This window comes from Mastomys coucha, unplaced genomic scaffold (genome assembly GCF_008632895.1).
Source record: "Mastomys coucha isolate ucsf_1 unplaced genomic scaffold, UCSF_Mcou_1 pScaffold13, whole genome shotgun sequence".
Taxonomy (NCBI): Eukaryota; Metazoa; Chordata; class Mammalia; order Rodentia; family Muridae; genus Mastomys; species Mastomys coucha.
Window position 1 is genome coordinate 80,123,488 of NW_022196895.1, and position 21,664 is coordinate 80,145,151.

The following is a 21,664-nucleotide window of genomic DNA, read 5'->3' on the forward strand; positions in this document are numbered from 1 at the left end:
ATAGATGGAGAAAACAAGATATTCCATGACAAAACAAAATTTACACAATATCTTTCCACAAATCCAGTACTATAAAGGATAATAGATGGAAAACATCAACATAAGGAGCAAAATTACACCCTAGAAGAAGCAAGAAAGTAATCTTTCAACAAATCCACACAAACCTAATTACACCTCTTACAACAAAAACAACAGGAAGTAACAATTACTTTTTCTTAATCTTAATATGAAAATTAATAATACCAACATATCCTAATTGATTGAAATCCAAAAATATGAGGAACTAGAAATTTGTTGATTGCCATCCAATGGTCTCTGTAATTTGGTAATTGAAGAAATAGGTCCAATATTGTACAATCCATATACACTTTCAGCTTGTTTGTTCGTCACAATGTCTTGCTGTATACAACATGATGGTCTAGAGATCTTGCTTCTCCTATCTCAGCCTCTCTATTAGTAGTATTGTCTATTTCATGCTTTTACACTATACTATGGTTTTCAGAACAGCTTAAATATTTTAAAATTATTTATATACCCAAAAGAAATGTAGACAATTAAATTGGGAGGGGGTTTGTAAGAGAACAACAAGGAGTAAGACTGAATGCTTTGCTTGACGTTTGTAAGTCTTGTATCAAGTTACCACAGTAAGAACCAAGATTTTAAGCTCTACTAAATACAAAACAAACAAAACCACTTTATATATTTATGTTCATTTAAGAAAATATTAGCAGTGATGTATTATTTTGAAATATACAGGTAATATGTTTGGAGTTATTTAAAATTTATATTGAGAAAAACGTATGTATTTTCAGTATTGCCGTAGACAGGCATCTACACAAGATGGTTAAATTGATTGTTGTTTTATATTAAACAACTTTTATAATAGTCATTTTTATTGTTATAATATTTTATACATTTTAAAGAATATGACAAAAAAAGATAGTGTAGGTGTTGAAGGGGGGTCTCTGGGAGGAGTTGGGGTACAATAGGGAAAACAAGAATGTGATTTAATTCTATTTACTTAAAATATGTTTTTTAAATGTTAATAAATTCAGATAAATTGAAATCATGTAACTTTTCTTATTATAATGCAATAAAACTTAAAAAAAGAAAAAAAGAAAACATTAGGATTCTGATTTCAGAAAAACAGCAACAATAACAACAACAACAACAACAACAACAACAACAACAACAACAAAAACCCAAAGGCTGCTTCTGTGACTGTGGGAATTCCATGTGTCTGCTTTCTGAACTGGACAGAACTGGTGGGCCTGAGATGACATGTGTGGCTCAGAGGCAGCCTGCTCTCAGGTAACAGCTCCATGAAGGAAAAGCCAACCTTTGATGAAATGCTTGTGTGCATGTGAGAAGGATAGGAGTGCCCCAAGAGTTTAACAAGAGCTGCTTCTCTTTCCTTGCACTCATCCACACAAACCTAGTTTGCTATGCCATCAGCATGCAGCCAGGTTACCTGCCTTAGAAGATGTATGGCTTAATTTTGCTGAGAAATTTAATTTAAAATCATCTTACTAACAAATCCACTTCTCTGTGGTAGCGCATACTATTACAAGGAAGTCTTGAACTGTACACATTTATTTCACTCATATGTAGAAGACCTAACAGTTTGTCTCCTCCTGCTAATCATTTATCGCCATCAGTTTAAAACAATAGGATTATATTATGGGCTGGAGAGATGGCTTGGTGGTTAAGACTGTTGGTTGCTCTTCTACAGACCCTGCTTTGGTCCTGTCACCCACATGGTGGCTAATAACTGTATTCTAGCTCCAGGGGAATCCAATGCCTTCTTTTGGTCTCCACATACATCAGCCATGCAATATCGTGCACAGACAGACATGCAGGCAAAACACCCATACATTTTATAAAATGTATGTATAAAATAAGCATTAAAAGAACTACCTTAAAATATGAAATAATCTATTTTGGCATTTAAGACAGGTTGGAGTAGGATGGCATATAAAAATAGGCAAAAAGTCAGTGGCTTTTCTACATAACGAAAAAGCAAAATCATGGTGAAATGGAGTCAAAATGCATATTCACAGATACACAGTGTATCACCTTAACTCTGTGGAGATGCTGGCTTCCTCAGAGCCTCTTCTGGGACAAACAGGGGAAAGGACAGCTGTAACACTCAGCACGAAGACAGCAGAAACACAGTGCAGGGCAGAGTGTGACCCTGACAGAGAGGGAGAGGGAAGAGGTATCTAGGTAGAGCACAGCCAACATTCTCGATGGGAAGTAAGATCCAGGAGGCTTTGCACACAACGGGAAGTATGGGTCACTCCAGAGAGTAACCAGGTAGCAAAACTGCTACCTTTCTTTATGGTGAAAATAAATGGTACTTAACCCTAACTGTTAGGACTATGTTCCAAGAAACCCAATGGAGGCCTAAAGCCATGGAGAGCTCTAAATCCACATATACTGCATTGCTCGAACATACTCACTTATATAGTTTAAAGTTATGTGATGTGTTCCCTCCCCCACCTTCTCTGTCTCTGTCTCTGTCTCTGTCTCTCTCTCTCTCTCTCTTCCTCTCCCCCCTTGCATTCTGCATTCTGTATTATTTTACCATGCACACCTACAAGACAGTTTCAAATGTATGCAATGTGGCCTTTCTTTACTAGCTATTCTCTTGTGCTGCTATAAGAACAGTTTAGAGAAAGAAGGGTTTACACTGGCTGGTAGACTTAGAAGCTACAGGCCCATTATGGCATGGAAGGCAGCTGCAGCATGAGACAGCAGGTATCCCTGTGCCCACTGTCAGAGAGGAGAGAGATGAAGCTTGGGACTCGGGTGGCTTTTTCCTTCTATTCACCCAGGAAGTCCAACTCATGAACGATGGACACTCACAGTGAGCCCTCCCTCACTCACAAACCTCTCTGCATTTGGCCCATGTGATATAGGCCAGTAAGGATATGGGTGATTAGGTCAGCACATCAGGAAGTGGTGCTCAGAAGGGTGGGTATGATGGGACATGCCTGCCACCCCAGCATCTGGGAACTGCTGAGGACAGAACGTCGAGAGTTCAAAGCTATCCTGGGCAACACAGCTGTATCATATCTCAATTCATTTATTTATTTATTTTTTTAAAGAGCAAGAATTGTAATTTAATAGATTATTAACTATACACAGTAAACAAAATGGGTAAATAAATTTGCAAAATGACATCAAGCACTTACAGAAATGATAAAATGCCTGCTCACTACAGCCTGAGAAAGTGCTAACAAGTCGAGAGGTTGTCCCACAGAGCTTGTGCTCACCTGTCTCAGTGCAATAAATGATAAACTAAAAACAAGCTGAGCGCCCTCAGTGAAAGCCCATCTGCAAACAACGCCATCGCCACGTGACGGCGTCTGCGCCTGACTTTGCGATCACCTTTAGTTCAGATGAGTCTGCAGCAAGAGTCTGACTCTGCTTCCAGCTCCCAGGAGCCCGAGGAGGAGCGAGAGGGATCAAAGCTCCCGCCAGAGGGGGAGGAAGAGGCTGAGAAGCTAAAGGAGCTAAAAAACAAGGCAGAAAAACAGGTAAGGACGAGTCCACCCCCAGGCAATGCTGGCCCAGTGACGTGTCTCCTGAAGAGAAGATGGAAGTTGATACCATTCTATCTATGTTGGCAACGTGGACTATGGTGCAACAGCAGAAGAGCTGGAAGCCCATTTTCATGGCTGTGGTTCAGTCAACCATGTTACTATACTCTGTGACAGATTTAGTGACCATCCCAAAGGGTTTGCATATATAGAGTTCTCAGACAGAGAGTCAATGACGTTGTCCCTGGCCTTAGATGAGTCCCTGTTTAGAGGAAGACAAATCAAGGTGATTCCCAAATGAACCAACAGACGGGCATCAGCACAACAGACCAGGGTTTCCGGGATTACAATAGCTCCCGCTGTAGAGTCTACAGTTGTTTTAACAGCAGGTGCTGGGGTCCAATCTACAGGGGCTGGGCTAGATTGACATCATGGTATTCCCTTACTAAAAAAGTGTGTATTAGGAGGAGAGAGAAAAAAAGGAAAGAAGGAAAAAAAGAATTAAAAAACAAAGAAAAAGAAAAACAGATGACCTTGATGAAAAAAAATTACACTGTGGAAGTGGGGAGAATCCCCCCTGTGAGCAGGGACCTGATCCGGGAGTAGGGGAAGGCCCAGGGCGTGGGGCAGGGACTACATACTCCTTCTGGGGATTTGTCAGGGACACATCTCAACTGTGCAAGCTGCTCCCAGTTTCCCTGCCCCACTCTATCCTCTCTGGGCCTGCACAAGGGTAGGTGGGCTCGGGTGGTAGGAGGGCCTTTTTTTTTTTTTGTTCCCAGGGCTCTGGAAGTACACCAAACTGTTCAGCTTATTTCCTTCCCTGGCTTCTCCCTGCAGTCTGCAGCCCCTGCCTGCCTGCTCCTATCCTACCAGCTCTCTGCCCACCCTGCCCTCTTTCCTCTGGCTCCAGCTCCTCCAGTTTGCCTGGAGGTCTATTTTGTTTCCTTGTGTTTCTTTTTCTGTTTCGTGTCTTTGGCACCAGTGTAAATTCCCCTTACCCTCGGGAAATGCACTGCTTTGTTCTAGGGAGTTTGGGGTGCTTTTGTTTTTCAGGTATTTTTGTTTTGTTTTATTTTATTTTATTTACTGTCCCTGCCCCCCTCCCCCCTTTTTGGAAGGAATGGGAAGAAGTGGGAACATGGTGGTGGTGTGGCCTCTGTTTATCTTTTTTTAACTCATTTCCAGGGGATGGGATTTTTTTTTTTTAAATAATGTGTCATGAATAAAGTTGTTTTATGGGGAAAAAAAAAGAATAAGTTGACAAATACTTAAAGCTTCTAAATATCAGGACGCATAAAGTAATTAAAAATGACATGAGACTAAAATACCCCCAAATTCCTGGCAAATTAAAACTTTTGAGATCAGCTAACACACTATTTGGAAGGAAAATTAACTGTTCAGTGTTAGTGCCTTCAAAAGAAGTGAGATAACTTATTAACTAAGAATTCAATATAAGTTGGAAGCTAGTACTCAGAGTAAACAAAACCACAGAGCAGAAATTAGACACAGAGGGGAGTTCTCACTGTCCAGACCCAGCAGAAGGGCCGTGACTCTGAAGTATGGTGAACTTAGCAGTAGTAGCAAGGGGCAATGGCAGGAATGTAAACATCAGGAGAGAGGGCCACTCCTGGCCACTCCGAGGTCCTGCATGTACAACACTGGCTCCTCCAGCTGCCCCTTTCCCAGACTGTAAGGACCAGGTTACAATGTAAACCCTTACGGAAAGCAAGCACTGTGCTCCAACAAGACCAATACCACCATGCACTTCTCCAGCAGGAGCTGCCATGCCAGAAGTTCATTAGGGGATAGTGAGACAGCAGGAAAACCATGCAGGCAGTGAGCTGGTCGGGCAGCACAGGTGGTTAGTGCTTTTTAAAGCCTCCATCTTAGCTGGGGGCATGGCCTTGGCCACCAGCATGACTGGTGGGGAAGTATTTTAGGGGGAATGGAAACAGGCTGTAAGATCTGAGTATAAGGAAAGAAAAACTCAGGTGTAATGTTCTTTTCTGTGTAACAGGAATATGACTGTGTAGTTATATTAAAACTAGTACACAGTTGAGATAACTTCAGGAAAAAAACTGCCAAACTATGTCCAACATTCTTCATCTCAATAAAAAATAATAGCTCAGTTTGGAGAGGGCTCTGTGATGAATCAGGTTGTTCACTGGCTTCAACATAAAACCTTGTAGAAACAATAGCTTGAGATAGAGAAAATATGCAAGTTCTTTTGTTTTACAGACCAGAAATGCAACAGAAACAAAATACAATAAAAAATGAAAATTCAGGTACAGGAATTATGCATTTCATACTGAATAATTATTTCTGTACTGCCCGTAAATCCTCTCTGGTAAGCTGTGCATCTAAAACTCATCGAACTGCCACGGGGTAAACGCAGCCCCATCCATCAAGCAGCCACTTGACAAATACATTCCATAATAGAAGTTTATTTTTATGGGAGGCTGAATCAAGGACTTTCCCATGCATACAAAAACTTGTCAAAATTATTTATGAGTCTTGCTGAGACACACAATATGTCATATCAAACTCCTATTTTCCTTCCAAGTACAGACTGTCAATATCTCGGCTACTATCAATAATGGGGACACGGCTGATAGCAGCCTCAGGATGTGAGGTCATGTGTCCATCTAGCTGCATGGTCTGCGTGGAAGAAGCCTCCATCAGTTCTTGAAGGGACAACTAAAGACACCTGGCACTGCACACAGGCCTTTACAGCCCATGCTAGAAAAGTCATAGCTGATCATAGCTGAAGCAAAACAAGAAATCACAGAAGATATCTCATCTTTCATTTTGCACATAAAGTATTAGTTAAGTGTGATAAAACAAACACTTGAAAATCATGAAAATTGCTCATCCCTTGTGAATTTTCAACAATGAAAAATTAGCTCTATAGAGCATGAATGATAGGAGGGGTGGTTCTCAAAAGCGGGATCTGCTGTGACGAGGACCAAGGCGGCCTGGCTCCTTCCCCTAGCACCTCTGTCTTTATCACAGGGAAGCATTGGCTGATAACACACATGAGCTAAGCTCTCACTCAGCTACATAGGCCTCCCTTGCTGTCTTCCCTTGGAAGCTCAGTGGGAACAAGGAACACTGGTAAAGACTCGAGACAGTTTACAGGAAAATGCTACACTCATCAGCTCCACGGGCAGTGGCGCGCTAGCTTCCTCGCCTCAGCTGCTCGTGGGAAGTAACTGGGCACGGGGAAGCCAGTCTGGTGATCAGGGCTCCTTGACCACTGAAGAAGCGCACGCCACTGCTTGTGCACTCAGGAAGAGTGATGCACGGACTGCTCAGGAGCCACAGCAGGACCAGCTCAACAGTGCCCATGCCCTTCGCTGGTCAGGGTGAGTGTGAGGTGAGCAGAGGGTGTTTAACCTTGGTATTCTCAGGACGGCTTCATACCTGAAAATCTGACCTCAGGTGCTACAGCTCTCATCTACATTTAACTTCAGGCCAGGGAACTGTGAGGAGAGTGGGGAGGCTGGCAGCTGCTGGGACTACTCAGGCCACTGTGGCCAGGAGCAGTGACATGCCGTAGGGCTCCTCACGTGCTGCCCTGCAGAACTGACCTTGGATACCACTGAGACCTTCCCTCTTACAATCCAGCAAGCAGGGAAAAGTTTGCTTTCTTGGAATCCTGAAATTCAACTAAAATAATGGCTAGTGAAATTAAAACAAAATCTATTTCTTGTTTTTCCCCCTGCACAAATTGGAAAGAAATAACAGGAAAAAGGAAAGGGAAAAAGGCAGGGAGGGAGGACTTAAAATTAAAAATAATTTCTCTGATCTTTCTTATACTTTTTGGAACATACCCTAAACACTCTACAGGATCCCTGCCAAGGCTCGAGATCCTGCCCAAGGCTTGCAAAGGATTCCTGTCCATTAGTCACACAAAAGCAGATTCTAGCAAGGAAAGAGGTGGGAGCTGTGTAGCCAGCTTGTGTAGGCAGGAGTCATCAGGTACCATGATGCATCTTGGATGGTGGTGTTCTAACTCCAACCTGGAGACCCAACTGAAAACTTCACTCTTCTCATGGATGCCCAAACTGTGCTTCAACAGGAAAGCACAGCGAGGTTTCTTGCAATGTAGAAACAGTCATCTGAAATAGTGGGGATGTGCTTCAAAGGGGACACTCACCTATTTACAAATGAGTTGATGGCACTGAATAACCCCAGCACGACTAATGTTTGCACATATAAAGAACTTAGAGACTTATGCTGTAAGAATGGAGCATGCTGCCGCCAAGGCCACCTCGTAAAGTAATCAAGTAAAGTTTCTTGTAGACGGAAGTCTAGCCCAGAAAAGCAAGGATATACCTGTCTTAAAACACCCACATTTGCTGTCCCCTTAATAACCTGTGAGGGAGGAAGCCATGATTCCTAACCTCTAAGAAAAGGAGTGAAGGGCACTTAGAGACGAGGAGACTCCTCCAGTCTCCTGCTTGTGCTGATGCAGGGAGCACTGGTCCTAAGCCCTCCTGCACCACAGCTGCAGCTGCAGCTGCAGGAGGTCAGCAGGTAGACTGCAGCAAGGAGTGTCCTGAGGAAGGGGGACAGTGAGAGAAGGGCACTCACAGGAGGAGGCACTGCATGCTATAAAGTCAAGTCTAGAAGCCTAGAGTTGGAGTAATGCCATTACTTAAATCATGAAAAGCTCAATTATCAAACCAGGACAAAGAAAGAAATTCACAGTCTCAAAACACAGAAAACTCTTTCAGATGAAAAGCTGAGAAGAAACCTGGTTTTGAACAGTACACTTATGTTCACATGGCAAACAGAGCCCTCTCTAGCCTTGACAGATCCTGCTAAGCAGGAACCGTGTCTGAGGGCTCCATCCTAGCCCCGCAGAGCCGCAGTCTGCTGTGGTTTGAGCACAGTCCTATCAACGTGCTTCACGAGCTACTTCCATCATGTTCCCGAGACTCAGCACAAGCCACATGTGCAACATGGGCCCTCAGGAGCAACAACATCCCTGCACGGCAGCAGTCCTGGTGAGATGGGAGCCGACGTGCCCACTCAGGCTTCCCCCCTTTTCTTGGACAGCCTGCACCACAGTTAGCCACCTCAGGCGCTGCTGTTTGTGGTCAGAACCTCTGTGGTATGGCCACCCCAGCAGTGATGGAAACTGCACACGTGCCTGACTGTGCTTCATCAGGTGTCACTGACGTCCTTAGAGCGGCGACAATCTCATGTATCTCTGAGGAAAAAAGTCTCAGCTGAGAGCCACTGGATTAGTAATTTCCCAACTACAACGTTTCAGCTTCTGCTGTCTCACTGTGTGGGCGGGGCTTTCGGTTCTATTGTTGCTGCTGTTTGTTTTTTGTTGTTGTTTGTTTGTTCTAAATAAACTTGTCACAAGCTGGAGTCATCTGGAAAGAGGCAACTTCACCAGAGGAAATGGCTCCATCAAACTGGCCTGTTGGCAGGGATGGGAATCTCTCTGCTTTTCCCTTTCTTTCTTTTCTTGTTCTTGATAGTGTCTCACTAAGTAGCCCAGGCTGGCCTCAAACTTACCGAGGTCCTCTTGCCAGTCCCCCAACTGTGAGGATTAAAGACGTGTGACACCATGACAGGGTGGGGAGCATCTTCCTGATTGATGAAGGGCCCAGTCCACTGTCGTTGATGCCACCTTGGGCAGGAGGTCCTGGGTTCTATAGGGAAGCAGGCTGAGCAAGCTATGAAGAATAAACAGTACTCCCCAATTGTCTCTGTGTCCTCAGTGCCTCCAGGCTCCTGTCTAGAAATCCCTGGATTAGCCTCACCCAGTGATGGCATATAAACTGTACCTGAAATAAATCCTTTCCTCTCTGGATTATTTTTGATCATAGAATGAGCAAACAGAAAGTACATTAAGACATCCACCTTTGTAGACATTAGCATGTAAAATTTTGTATTCACTGTTGCTAGTGGTAGATATTATTTCTCTAGGTAATAGAAGCCATGACAATGGATACAGTTTATTAGACAAACTAGGGGGTAATTTCAGAGTTTCAGATAAATGATAAATATGATAATATTGGGGGTACCATTATATTAAAGCATGACCTGTTGTTTAACTGATGAACACTCAGTGGGGTACCCTGCACTTTTACTGCTCAATATGGAACACCTGCATGAGAGGTTCCAGAGGTTCTACCTCCAAGGCTGTTTATAGGTTTTACATGAAGCTCATCTGTATTTCTACAACTTTAGAAGAACAACCCCATGGCTCCATGTATCAAATGGCTTTCTTTCTTTCTGCCCTGTACTTGCTGTGAACGTACTGGTCACACAGTGTGTTAGCACACCTCATCATTCAAGTGCGTGGAACATTTCACTCTAACATCTTACTGTGCTCTTTGCCCACACAGAGTTGCGAGCTTTTGGCTAGCAATGGCTTGTGATTATCAATAATAAGAAAGATCCCCATAATCAATATCCACCAAGTATGTAACTTCTGACTTAAAATGTCTCAGATTCAGCGTACAGCCAACAGGACCACAGCACTCTGCTCACAGTGGTCCCATGGCCTGCCTCCCTACTTCTTCCTACTCCTCAGCCTTCACTATTCAGAACTCAGCAGCTGTGCACCCACTAGCCTCTCTCCCACTCGAGTATCCTTGCAGCCCTCCTCCTCTCAGCCAGTGCTGAGACTCCCTCACAGTTAAAAAAGACACACATGAACACCCAACAGCAAGACAAGAGCAGCGGAGCCAATGGGCTTGCTACCTGTACTCATCTGGAGCCCTATATGCTTGATCTCTCTCTCCCTCTCCCCCCCCCCCCCCCCCCCCCCCCACAGAGAGATACCAACATGCGTGCGCACGTGCATGCAAGCACTCAGGATATGACATAATTTGGAGATGTTATTTTATGTCGCATACATTACTGAAGCCTGGCTGCCTTCTGTCCTGTTAGCCTACCTCATGCTAAATTCAGATCTTCACCCTTCTCCCTCTTCTGTGCTGGGAACAACTTTATACCCAGACCTGGCCTGGAGCTCAAGGTCTGCTAGGACTATGGGATTGGCGTTGATGATTTTGAATAAAAAAATGTCCCACACTTATCAAAGGACTTTAAATGGTAAGTCTGGATTTGATGAAATTAACCACAGGGGTGGTCAGAATTATCAATAAGGGTGAGCTACTGCCCACTGCACAGGCTGAGGATACCTTGAACTGGCACTCATGCCACTGTCTGGATCATCTTAATGATTTTTCAGATAGTTTATGAACACAATCTTTCATGTTAGTTCACACTTTCTTATATGGCATAATACTCTTGATTGAAAGAGTAACACAGAGGAGGTTGGTGTAGTGGCTATTCCTGGTTGTCAACTTGACTCTATCTGGAATGAACTACAATCCAGAATTGGAAGGCTCACCTGTAGTCCTAATCTGGAGGCTGAGAGATAAAAGTTTCTGACCTGGATCTTGGCATGGAGATCTTGAGGCATAATCTTCTGGGTAATGAATGCCAGATTAAAGTCACCTGAGATTAAAGGTGTGGTGGCACACACCTTTAATCTGGGTCACACCTTCTGGAGACCTATATAAGGACATTGGAAGAAGGAAGGCTCTCTCTGCTCCATCTGCTTGCCTTGTGGGACTGAGCAACTGCTAGATCCTTGGACTTCCATTCACAGCTGTTGCTGTGAGTTGGACTACAGACTGTAAGGCATCAACAAATTCCTTTACTACATAGAGACTACCATAACTTCTGTGACTCTAGAGAACCCTGACTAATACTGTTGGTACACATGGCTTAGGATTTAATAATGGATACAAGGTTATTTACATTAACAAAATATCTGAAAGCCTTAAGTGGAGAAGGCCTTAGTAAAAACAGGTGGCTCTTTGGTGAACTCAAACTACACCAAGAGTCTGTCTTAGTGATGCTCTGGCCCCACCCCTTGAAAAGATCCCACCCACACTTGCCACTGAGCAAAAGGTAATTTTGATACATGCATAGGTTTATTTAAGACTATACCTGTCCAGAATTTTCTAGGCTGATGGTACAATAGCCACAGCTGAAACACCCACTCCCGCAGCAGCTATACCTTTACCCATTTTATTTATCTTTTTCCATTCGAACTGAAATATTCTATCATTCCTCCTCTATTTACACATTTTAATAATGCACATTTCCCCTTTGTACTCTCTAGGAATCTTCTGAACTAAAAATACATCGTTATCTAAAACTTGATGAGTTCTGAATAGATGCTATACTCACCTGCCTCAGACTTAAAGGGTACAGAAAAAGGAATCGAGGAAAAAGGTTTTCTAACACATGTTCCCAGAAATGAAGACCTTCCCAGGGTGGGGGCTTCACAGGTCCTGTGGGCTGTCCCACAGATATTTAATGGCCACAAGTGAAGACACTTGCTCTCCATGCCTGTATCTTTTTTCTTTAACACAAACAGCACTGCACGGTGCCAAGAGGCCTACATACTACTTTTTCTCCATGAACATGTAGTGTGAGGACTGCCCTCATCCTTCTATGACTGCACAATATGCCACATGTGCCATCCTGTCTGCTTTGCTCCCTGTACCGTTGATTGTCACAAAGCTGGACAACAGTTAAAGTCACCATGCTGCAAAGATGTACTCCTGACTAACTCAAGAACAGAAGGGTAGGCAAGGGCCATCCTCCAAAGTGAGAAGTTAGGCAAATGCATTCTTTCTGTGGGCATCAGCACATTCAAAGCACTCGTTTCACAGAACTTATCATTTTATGAGATTTGACTTCACTGTTGGTATTTAACACGGGCAGACACAATGGTGGGATGCTGTACTATTAGAAGATCATGGCTTTAGATTACTGTCTGCTTTATGTTGTGTAATGTGACTATGGTAGTAACCAGAAGATTAATCTCTATGTGTGTGTGAGTGTGTGTGTGCATGTGCTGAATGAACTATATTATGAAGAAATATACTTACAACCTTAAAACAAACTCTCAACTGAAAATAATACCACTATCAGCTAGAGTATTCAAATTTATCTTTCTTGGGATCAAAAACATTTCAGGTGTGTGTGTGTGTGTGTGTGTGTGTGTGTGAAGAATCCCAAGCCCATATATTTACAGTCTTCTTCTACTTTATTTTTAATTTTTAAATTCTATTTAATGTTTAAAACCATGGCTGGTCTTGCCTCCTAAGCAAACACACCCCTTCGCTTTTGGCTGACACACTGCCACAGGGCAGCGCTGACTGCGGCTGCTGGAGGCTCCTAATTGTGAAGCCCTTACAAAGATTGAACCTGATCATTCACTGAATTGTTGAGTTGATGGGATTCGTGTAGCTGGTTATAAATTGATAATCTAAATTAATTCATTCAAGCAGAAATCGATTCTGTAGCTCCTCGAGAGCTTTAATAAAGCTTACCTCCCACTGCTCCCTGCCTTCTCTGTTTCATAAAGCTGGTCGGAAACAGCTGGATCCAGGTGACCTGCTAGCTCATTAAATCTGTTACACGTTCCTTCTGGTAAATGATATTAAGCTGAAATGTCCTAACGTTGATTTTTTTTACTTTAATTTTATGACAGAAATAACCTAATTTGTAATACAAAATAACAATCTCCTTGGATTACTTTGCCTTGTTAAAATATTTTATGCATTTTTCATTTACACGAAGGTAATGGAAAAACACTTAAACTATCTGTTATTTAAACCACGGGAGATATGTTACTGAAAGTCTGATAGCTGCAAAAGTGATTGTCTCTTCATAGTCTTTACTTTATATCTGTAATAAAAGGCAGACAATTCAATTCATTGGTTAGTAAATAAAGTACGATAGTTTTTATTTTATTTTCTCTGCCTTCCAAGAGCTAACATCAGATTGCTTTTTAAATTCATTTAGAAACAGGCTCATTACTTTCCTACCCTCTTTGCAATCAAAAGTGTCTAGTGTCCATTTGGAGGCTCCCCCGTTTTCCTTAGCAGAGGCTGTAACCAGATTCTGAATCCGTCCTAAGAGATCACTTCACTGAGATTCCCTTCCTCTGCATAGACAGTTGAGCGCTGGCCTCCAGTGCACCCACACTACTAAAAGCTACTTCCTAGTACACTCCCAATTTCACTGCCCGTCCCCAAATAAATTTTAAAGTGAAAATACCCAGCAAGCAGAGATCAAGCATTTCCTGAGAATATTATTTTTATCACAACCACAAGCAGTGTTTCTCAAGTCATGGGAGGAGATTAATTGAAACCCCAAATTCTTTATCTCCTCAAATGTGCTACCATTTACCCAGAGATCAGAAACATCACCACGGCTGCACACTGCTCACTGTTACACCTAGAGGACTGACTTCTGACCATGTTGCCTTTCCAAGGGAAGTTATGGGAATTAGGGATCTTAAACAGAAAACGGCATCATGGAATTCATCAACATTCTAATCCTGACTACTACATGTTTAGTCCTGAAAATGTTTTTCTAAATATAACCCCTAGCACTGAACACCTAGCAATTCACTTCCAAAGTTTCTGTAGTTTGTAACTATTTATACCACAGTAGTTAAAAGCAGAATTTTAACAGATGACTTTATATGCCTGATGGCTAAAAGGAATGTGGAGGAACGCCATCAGTGAGCAGATGCATGCGCACTATTTATTCAGCAAAGGCACTTCCTGAAGAGAAGGATGCCTGCACAGTCCTGGGATGGTGAGACAGTGGCAGAGAGCTCTTCAGCATCAAGTAAGGTCCTAGTGCTGTGCCCTGCCCTGGATCCCACCACTGAGGAAAGACAAAGCTTAGGACTGTCTACAATAACTTCCGTTCACCTTTTCCTTTTTCTTTTGAGAAAGAGAACAAGGAAGTCAGGAATCATCATCTCTTTAAAAACTCTAGTCTGGAAAAAAACAAAAGAAATAGGAATATAGTAAGTGCCCAGTGAGGCATAAGGAAGAGCTGCCTGCAGGATGGCAGACCCTGAATGGCTGACGTGTGAAGGCTCTCATTGAGGGTCACTGCCAAAGTTCTTCTGAGAGCATCATCATGAGAGACCTATGTCACAATTTGCCCCAAACCATGGTCTTGTCCATAGATGTCTATGGGAGCCACCTGTCTCACCTCCTGGGCCCCTTTGACATCTTGCAATGTTCTCCATAAAGCAGCCATTAAGAGAGTTGTGGAGAAGAAATAGAAAAAACTGTGAGCCAGGGGCCATGGGTGATTACAGGGAAACTGTTTCTGAACATGGACGGGGCAGACGCACATGTAAACTCAGAGCAGTTTGGAAAGCATTCAGAAGACTTGTATGAGCTCAAGCCACACATGATCCCAGCATGGAGAGGAGATGTAGACTTGAAGCTCTACCCGTAACTGTGACACTAACTTACTGGCCCTGATGGCTGCTGAACAAGACACACTCCGCTTTCTTCAGGGCTGCAGAGAACGACCACATTGCAGAGGAGAGCCACATACTCAGCTTGGAAGCACAAGCTGACCCTGATAGGTTTAGAAAGAGGACACAGTGTTGGTGGGATGCGGAGACTGATCACAGGGGAATTGGGAGGCAGAGTAAACAATGTCGAATACACCAATGAGTCGGGGCCAGTGGTGCATGCCTTTAATTCCAGAACTCGGGAGGATGAGGCAGATGGATCTCTGAGTTTGAGTCCAGCCTAGTCTACAGAGACAATGCCAGGACAGCCAGGGCTACCCCGAAAAACCCTGTATCAAAAAAAAAAAAACCAAACCAACTAAACAAGTAAGCAAGTAGGTAATTAAACACATTGTATGAAATTCTCAAAGAACTAATAAAAAAGAAACATTAAATTGAAAACATTCAGGAAGTAAGCAAGCTCACGATCTCCTTATGTACAGTACAGAAGAACACTTAAATTGAGAAAATACATTTTTAAATTTAAAAAATTACATTTTGTGTGTGCGTGGTGTGTGTGCTTGTGTGTGTATGTGTGTGTGTGTGTGTGTGTTGTGTGTGCTTGTGTGTACACCGTAACATGTGTATGTGTGTGTGCGTGGTTTATGTGCTTGTGTGTACACCTTAACATGTGTATGTGCGCGCGCGTGCGTGGTTTGTGTGCTTGTGTGTGTGGTGTGTGTGCTTGTGTGTATACCGTAACATGTGTATGTGTGTGTGCGTGGTTTATGTGCTTGTGTGTGTGTGCGTGTGTGTGGTGTGTGTGCGTGTGTGTACACCATAACATGTTTATAAATCAGAAGATAACTTTTTTTCTAGGACTGAACTCAGGTGCTTGGCCTTCATGTGCTGGTTGTCTTGTTGCCCAGAAATCCAATTTCTAACATGTTGTCAAAGCACACCTTTGAGAACTGCAGCTCCTACATTGTGACATTTCTCCTTGAGACTGCATTGCTTTTATGTGTCAGTAGCTGATAAACCCACAAAGATTTGCCACTTGTATCAATTACTAAAAAACAAACAAACCACAAGTCAAACAAAAGCAAGCAAGAAAACAGAACTCAAGCCCCAACTCTTCATATTCACTACTAGAATGTTGTGCCTGCTATTTAGGGCTGCTTCTGCCTGCACTGAGCTTCTCTTCCTGTCCCTAAACCCAAAATGGCATGCCCTGTTACCTTGTTCAAAGTAACAGCAAGGCTACATTCCCTATCATCTTACAGAGCCAAGGCCGCCCTGCTCCCTGCACCGCAGAGCTGACCCTGTCCGGCAGCACTCCAGCTGCTGCTCAGGGATTTCTTCACAGTAACTCTGGCTGCAGCTTCATGAATAACACCTCAACATATCTGGTCTTGTTTCTCATATATCTGTAATTTCCTAATTAGAATAAAATTTAAACTTGAATTTGTAAGGGTGTATAAAGGATGCTCTTACACTTTTATCCTATTCTGTCATGTAGGCATTCTAGAATCTATCTATATTCCCTCTCTGACCCTAGACAAGATCTCACCTTATAACCCAGGCTGGCCTTGAATTTGCAATCCTCCTGCCTCAGCTTCCAGAGTGCTGGGAGTACAGACCTGGCATCATAGCTGCCACTACTTCCATTTGAGGAGTCTCTGAGGGTAAGCTATGCAAAAGCTGCATTTTCACCTATGAATACCATGTTGTCAGCTTTCTAAGATTTTGTTGTATTAAGTTATAGGCAAAGTATTAAAGGTATGGTATTTGAAACAAAACAATAAAAATAGAAAGAAGATGAGAATAGAGTGTGGTTCATGGTCTCAACTAGAAACAGCACCAGACAGGATGATGACACTCAGCTGCATAGCCTGTGTCATAGTGTTGTCATTTAAAATAGCAATGGCAGGCATTAAGAAGCCTGTAGCTGATTGTGAGCGTCTATGATTTTTAGTGTTTGTCTAGCCCAATGCTGAATTTTCAACAGTGCAACATTTTAAAGGCCAGTTCAAACATAGTTTTCCAGAGGCTTCACTTGACTGGAAACAGAAATGGCCTGTCCCTTGTTCCATGTTTCTCATCCCTCTCTTTACCCCTCAGCTTCTTGCTTGTTTTCACCGGTCACAGGGAAGCGCAGTAACATTGAATGAGGTAGACATATCGAAGTGAACAGTTTGATGAGTCGTAAGCATCCTTGTAGTCATCACCAAGGCCACCGCTGCTGTCTTACCAGGGCACTGTTCCACCTTATAGACTGCTCACCTACTCACTGGGCACTGCGTTGTTTTTTAGCTTCTGGTTACAATGACCAGAACTACTCTGGACACTGAGTAAAAGTCTTTTTCTGGACATACGCTCTTCCTGCTCTCAGGTCAATTCTTAGGAGTACTGTTGATTCCTATATTGAGAATATGTTCAACGCTGAGAAATTGATAAGCTATTTTGTAGATGACAGCATCATTTGGCATCCCACAGCAAGCCAGAAACTTCACTGCCCTTGGTCTCCGCTGTTTTGTCAGATCTGAGCTGTTCTAGTAGGTGCAGAAGCAGGGTTTTAGTTTCATTGGCATTTCTCTAATGACTGGCAATCTTAGGGACTTTGGGGCTGCATGAATATCCTCTTTTATATACCTTTCTTGTCTACCTACTGAAAATTGATTTGGGTTGTACTGTGTAAATTCTGCATTTAAATCTTTTGTCAGATGTGTATATAGTAAATTTTTGTGGCTTTCCTTCCTTCCTTCCTTCTTTCTTTCTCTCTCTCTTTTTTTGGACAGGGTCTTCTGAAGAGGAGAAGCCATCATTTCAATGTAGTCCAGTAATAGTTTATTTTTTTTTGGCTCAAGCTATATGTTCTCTTGCACAGTAAGCAGTGACTCATACTGGAGTGCTCTTCCCTCCTTTCACTGCCTTAGTGTTTGCATTTACTCTGGGTCTCTGTTTCAGGGTGAGTTTAAACTTGTGGGTGTTGTGCTTCCAACGTTGTGGGTAGGACATTAAAGCTTACAGAAAGAGAGACCTATCCCAGGGCAAGATCAGGTGAAATCCTCATTCTTAGTCAACATAGGGCAGGCCATATTAGATTTGCAGCTGAATCACTCCTAGGAATTAGCTTAACAAGTGTTCCCAGGGGCTAATCTCTGCTAGCCCAGAAAACTAACATAGTTGAGGAACTTACTTAGGCCCACCCAGTCTGTAACCAAAACAACAAACTGAAGAGGAATTATCTGCACCTGGCTTCTAAGCCAAGGTCACCTTAGTCAGAGCTAGCTTTCTTTCAGATTGTAATCCCTGTTTAGTTCCTGCCAAATTAACATGTATTTACCTTGCTGCTGACTCATTGTGTTCCTAACTAAGGGCGATGTACCTGCACCTTGTTTTGATGTATCTTGACCTTGTACCACCTGACTCTTTCAAACCCTTCTGTATCGACTATATAAACCTGACTCCATATTTGAAAAATACACTCAGACCTTACACCACTCATGTCTAGTCTGTTTGTCAAAGCCGAATCCCGTGCACACCTGGCCAGAACCCATCATCCCGCGGAACAAAGGACCCCGTAAGAAACCCCAGTCCGTGACATACTCAAGCAGCTTGGTACCTTTTGTCAGAAGGATATTCATTGGTGCTTTCTTAGAAAAATCACAACCCTGTGTGTGTGTGTGTGTGTGTAGGGGGAGCTATTCATATCTTTTGCACTAAGGCCATCCTGCTCCTATTACTGTAGGTTCATACCACAGCTGTAGTCTGAAGGAGGGACTACCTCTTGCACCTCACCCCCTTTTCTTCCTATTTTCATCTTTTCCTCTTAGAACTCCTTTGCATACTTTCAGTCCAGAACTTAAAATTCACTCTGGTTTTCTAGACAAGCAACATCCCCTTCAACTGATGTGGGAAGTGCTGCCTTCTAGGCTGTCCTCAAGCTTGGAGATCTCTGTAGCTACTTTTATGACCCTGCCTTGTTCACACTCTAAAACACCTCTGATAGACAATGGCTGGCACACGACTTATCTTGATTCGCTCATCATTACCCTTTCCAGATGTCCTACTGATTTTGGGCCGCATAGACTCCTCTGCACATTGGAAAGGTTTTCATGGGCAGCTGGTGTGACTGTGGTGCTGAGGGTCTCTCTGAGCACAGTGACCTTACATGCAGATCAGCTTGAATCTCCACAGGTTTGCTTTTAAACTTTGAGAAGACGTGGACTGAGTGAGGAAGCGTGGTCATTAGTGAACAGTTAATGGGCTCAGCAATGTTACAGAAATAACCGATCGTAAAACAACTTATTTCATAAATATCTATGGAATGTTCATTAAGGTAAGGATCAATTTTTGAAACATTAAAGAGCAGCCATTTCAAACTTAGTGACCAATACTGAATACTTATTGATTTTAAAGAAAAAGATATGTGCATATGCTATAATGCTAATGTTCCATTTCAAACTGAAAAACGACCATTGGTGATTCCTTCTCTTTACTGAAAACTTAAATACTTAGTAAAAACTTGGTCAAATTGCTTAGATTTGCAGTTCTCTACATTTTGATGCTAAATGTTTAAATTTTTATGGTTGAAGAAATCAAAGAGAGGATAGAGGTTTAACTAGTTTTAAATACACATCTAATGCTGCAATCTGTTAACAAAGCCCAGTTGAGGTGTGAATATAATGACAACCATGGTGAGCTCATGGGGACTCCCATCTACTGCCTACAGATTCTGGTCTCCTGTGTTCATGTGATCTCAGCTTTCTAGCCTCACAAATTACAAAGATTCCCTCACTGTCTGAGTTGTTATAGGCAGGTATAATACGGTAGAAACCCTGACGACTGTGTAAGGAAGGTGGAATAGAACACCAGCCACTGGTCTCATCTTTGGTGACTGGCAGTTCAGAGGGCACCTCACACCTTCACAGAGCCATTTGCACCAAAGACTAAGCAGGAGATGGCAACACTCTGGGATAAATGAACATTTTAAAGGAAAAACATACAAAAGACAGCAGAGTATGACAGAATTCATCAATAGTCCTAGTGCTTGGGGTGGGGCAGGAGAATGGGGAGTTTCAGGTCATCTTCAACCACATAGTAAATTCAAAGCTGGCCTGGTATATATGAAACCCTGTTTCAAAGACAAAACATACACCACAGAAAAGTTTGTAGGATTTATATCCCCTTTTAAGAGTCCTCAGAATTCCAAATGTCATACACTTGCAAAAACTATCTGCAGCTGCAAAATCATGCCCTTTCCAGAGTACGAGGCAAAGCATAGCTGCTGTGGACAGTCTGAAGCAGCCCCATGTCCCACACCTGGGGTCAAAACAAAAACATTCTTATAATTCAGTGTTTTAAAAGAAACCAAAACTGTCACTACAAGAACTGTGTGTCTAAAAGATCAATCTTTCCCTTTTGGCATCTCGTTGACAATCACCTGAACACAGGTGCCCTGGTGTGGGTGTGTTCTTGAATTCTTGTGGCCCCATGTCTGTGTGTCTGGAACACTGTTCCTGTGGGTCTTCAGATTAGCTCTCTTTTTCCAAAGCAGTTTAGTTACAGGATCTTTGTGTTCTCAAGCAGATCTTTGCCACCCCATGCTCCTGGTCTCCATGGCAGCCCCTCAGGGTTGTTACTGTGACTCTGCTGGTCCTAGGTCCACATAGTAAGTTGACACTGAGCAACCTGAGCCCTCACTGGAGATTTTCAACTATTTCCTAGGTTTACTTTGGCTCCTAAGTGCTATTTTGTACTTTTTATTATGAAAATATCTTTAAAATTTTATCCTTTGATTTTTTTCTCATTTATTTCTAGTTTTAATTAAATTTTAATTTTGCTGGCTGCATATTTTCACCACAGGGATACTAGACAGGCATCGTCACTGTCCTTTTCTTATCATATGCTCTTCTCTTATAGAACTTTACTTCTGCCATTGCAGGGAGACATTCTCAGCTTGTTTAGAGTCTAGTTAATGGAGGAAGGCTGTGTGTGGTGTTTCTGCCAGCATGGCTTTCTTTGTAATCACAGCTTCTGATTTATAGGATCACAAGGTTTGAATCCAGGAGATTGCTAACAGTGATTTTTTTCCATTTTCTTGTTATTGCTTGAAAAATCTGACTAGATACAGATACTATAACCACATATCAAGAGAGCTATGCAGACAACATGATGTTCTGAATCACTGACAGATGCCAGTGAGAGCTCACGTCTGCTGACCACACACTATCACATGCTTCCTAAGCAGCAGCTCTGACACCAACGCACATGTACTTTAGACCCATGAGCCTTTGATACCTTATCATCTACTGATCTGAGCAGTTCTTAAAACAGATAGATAACATTCGACCAAAATACTTGATATTTAGGTTATAATTTACCACAGAAAATAGTTTTTAAACATTGTTCTTCAACAGATAAAAGGATAATGAAAATGTGGCATATATTCAATGGGAAACTATTCTGTTACAAAGAATGAAATAATGGAGTTTGAAGGTAAATGATGGACTGGAAAAGATCACACTGAAGGACAAACTCCACACATTCTCCTCTGTGTGCAGTTCCTACATCTACATCCTCAGAGGTGAGTGAAGAACACAGATAACAACAGAAACCAGGCAAGGGTAAAGGAACCATGCGGGTGCGAGGGGGATTTCCTGGGGAAATAACACAATACAGTTCATAGGAAGGAGGAAACAGAAAAACCAGGGAAGGAGCTCCACCTGAAGAGAGGGGAGAGGGGAGAGGGGAGAGGGGAGAAAGGAGAGAGGAGAGGGGAGAGGGGAGAGAG

At 42.7% G+C, this 21,664-nt stretch overlaps 1 protein-coding gene and 1 pseudogene across 2 annotated transcripts in view; one reads left to right on the top strand and one right to left on the bottom strand.

Moving 5' to 3' along the window:
- The window catches only part of Znf407 (zinc finger protein 407), a 411,238-nt gene that overhangs the window by 47,653 nt on the left and 341,921 nt on the right, over positions 1 to 21,664 (bottom strand). The window lies entirely within an intron of this gene.
- LOC116087776 lies at positions 3,405 to 6,917 on the top strand (annotated as a pseudogene).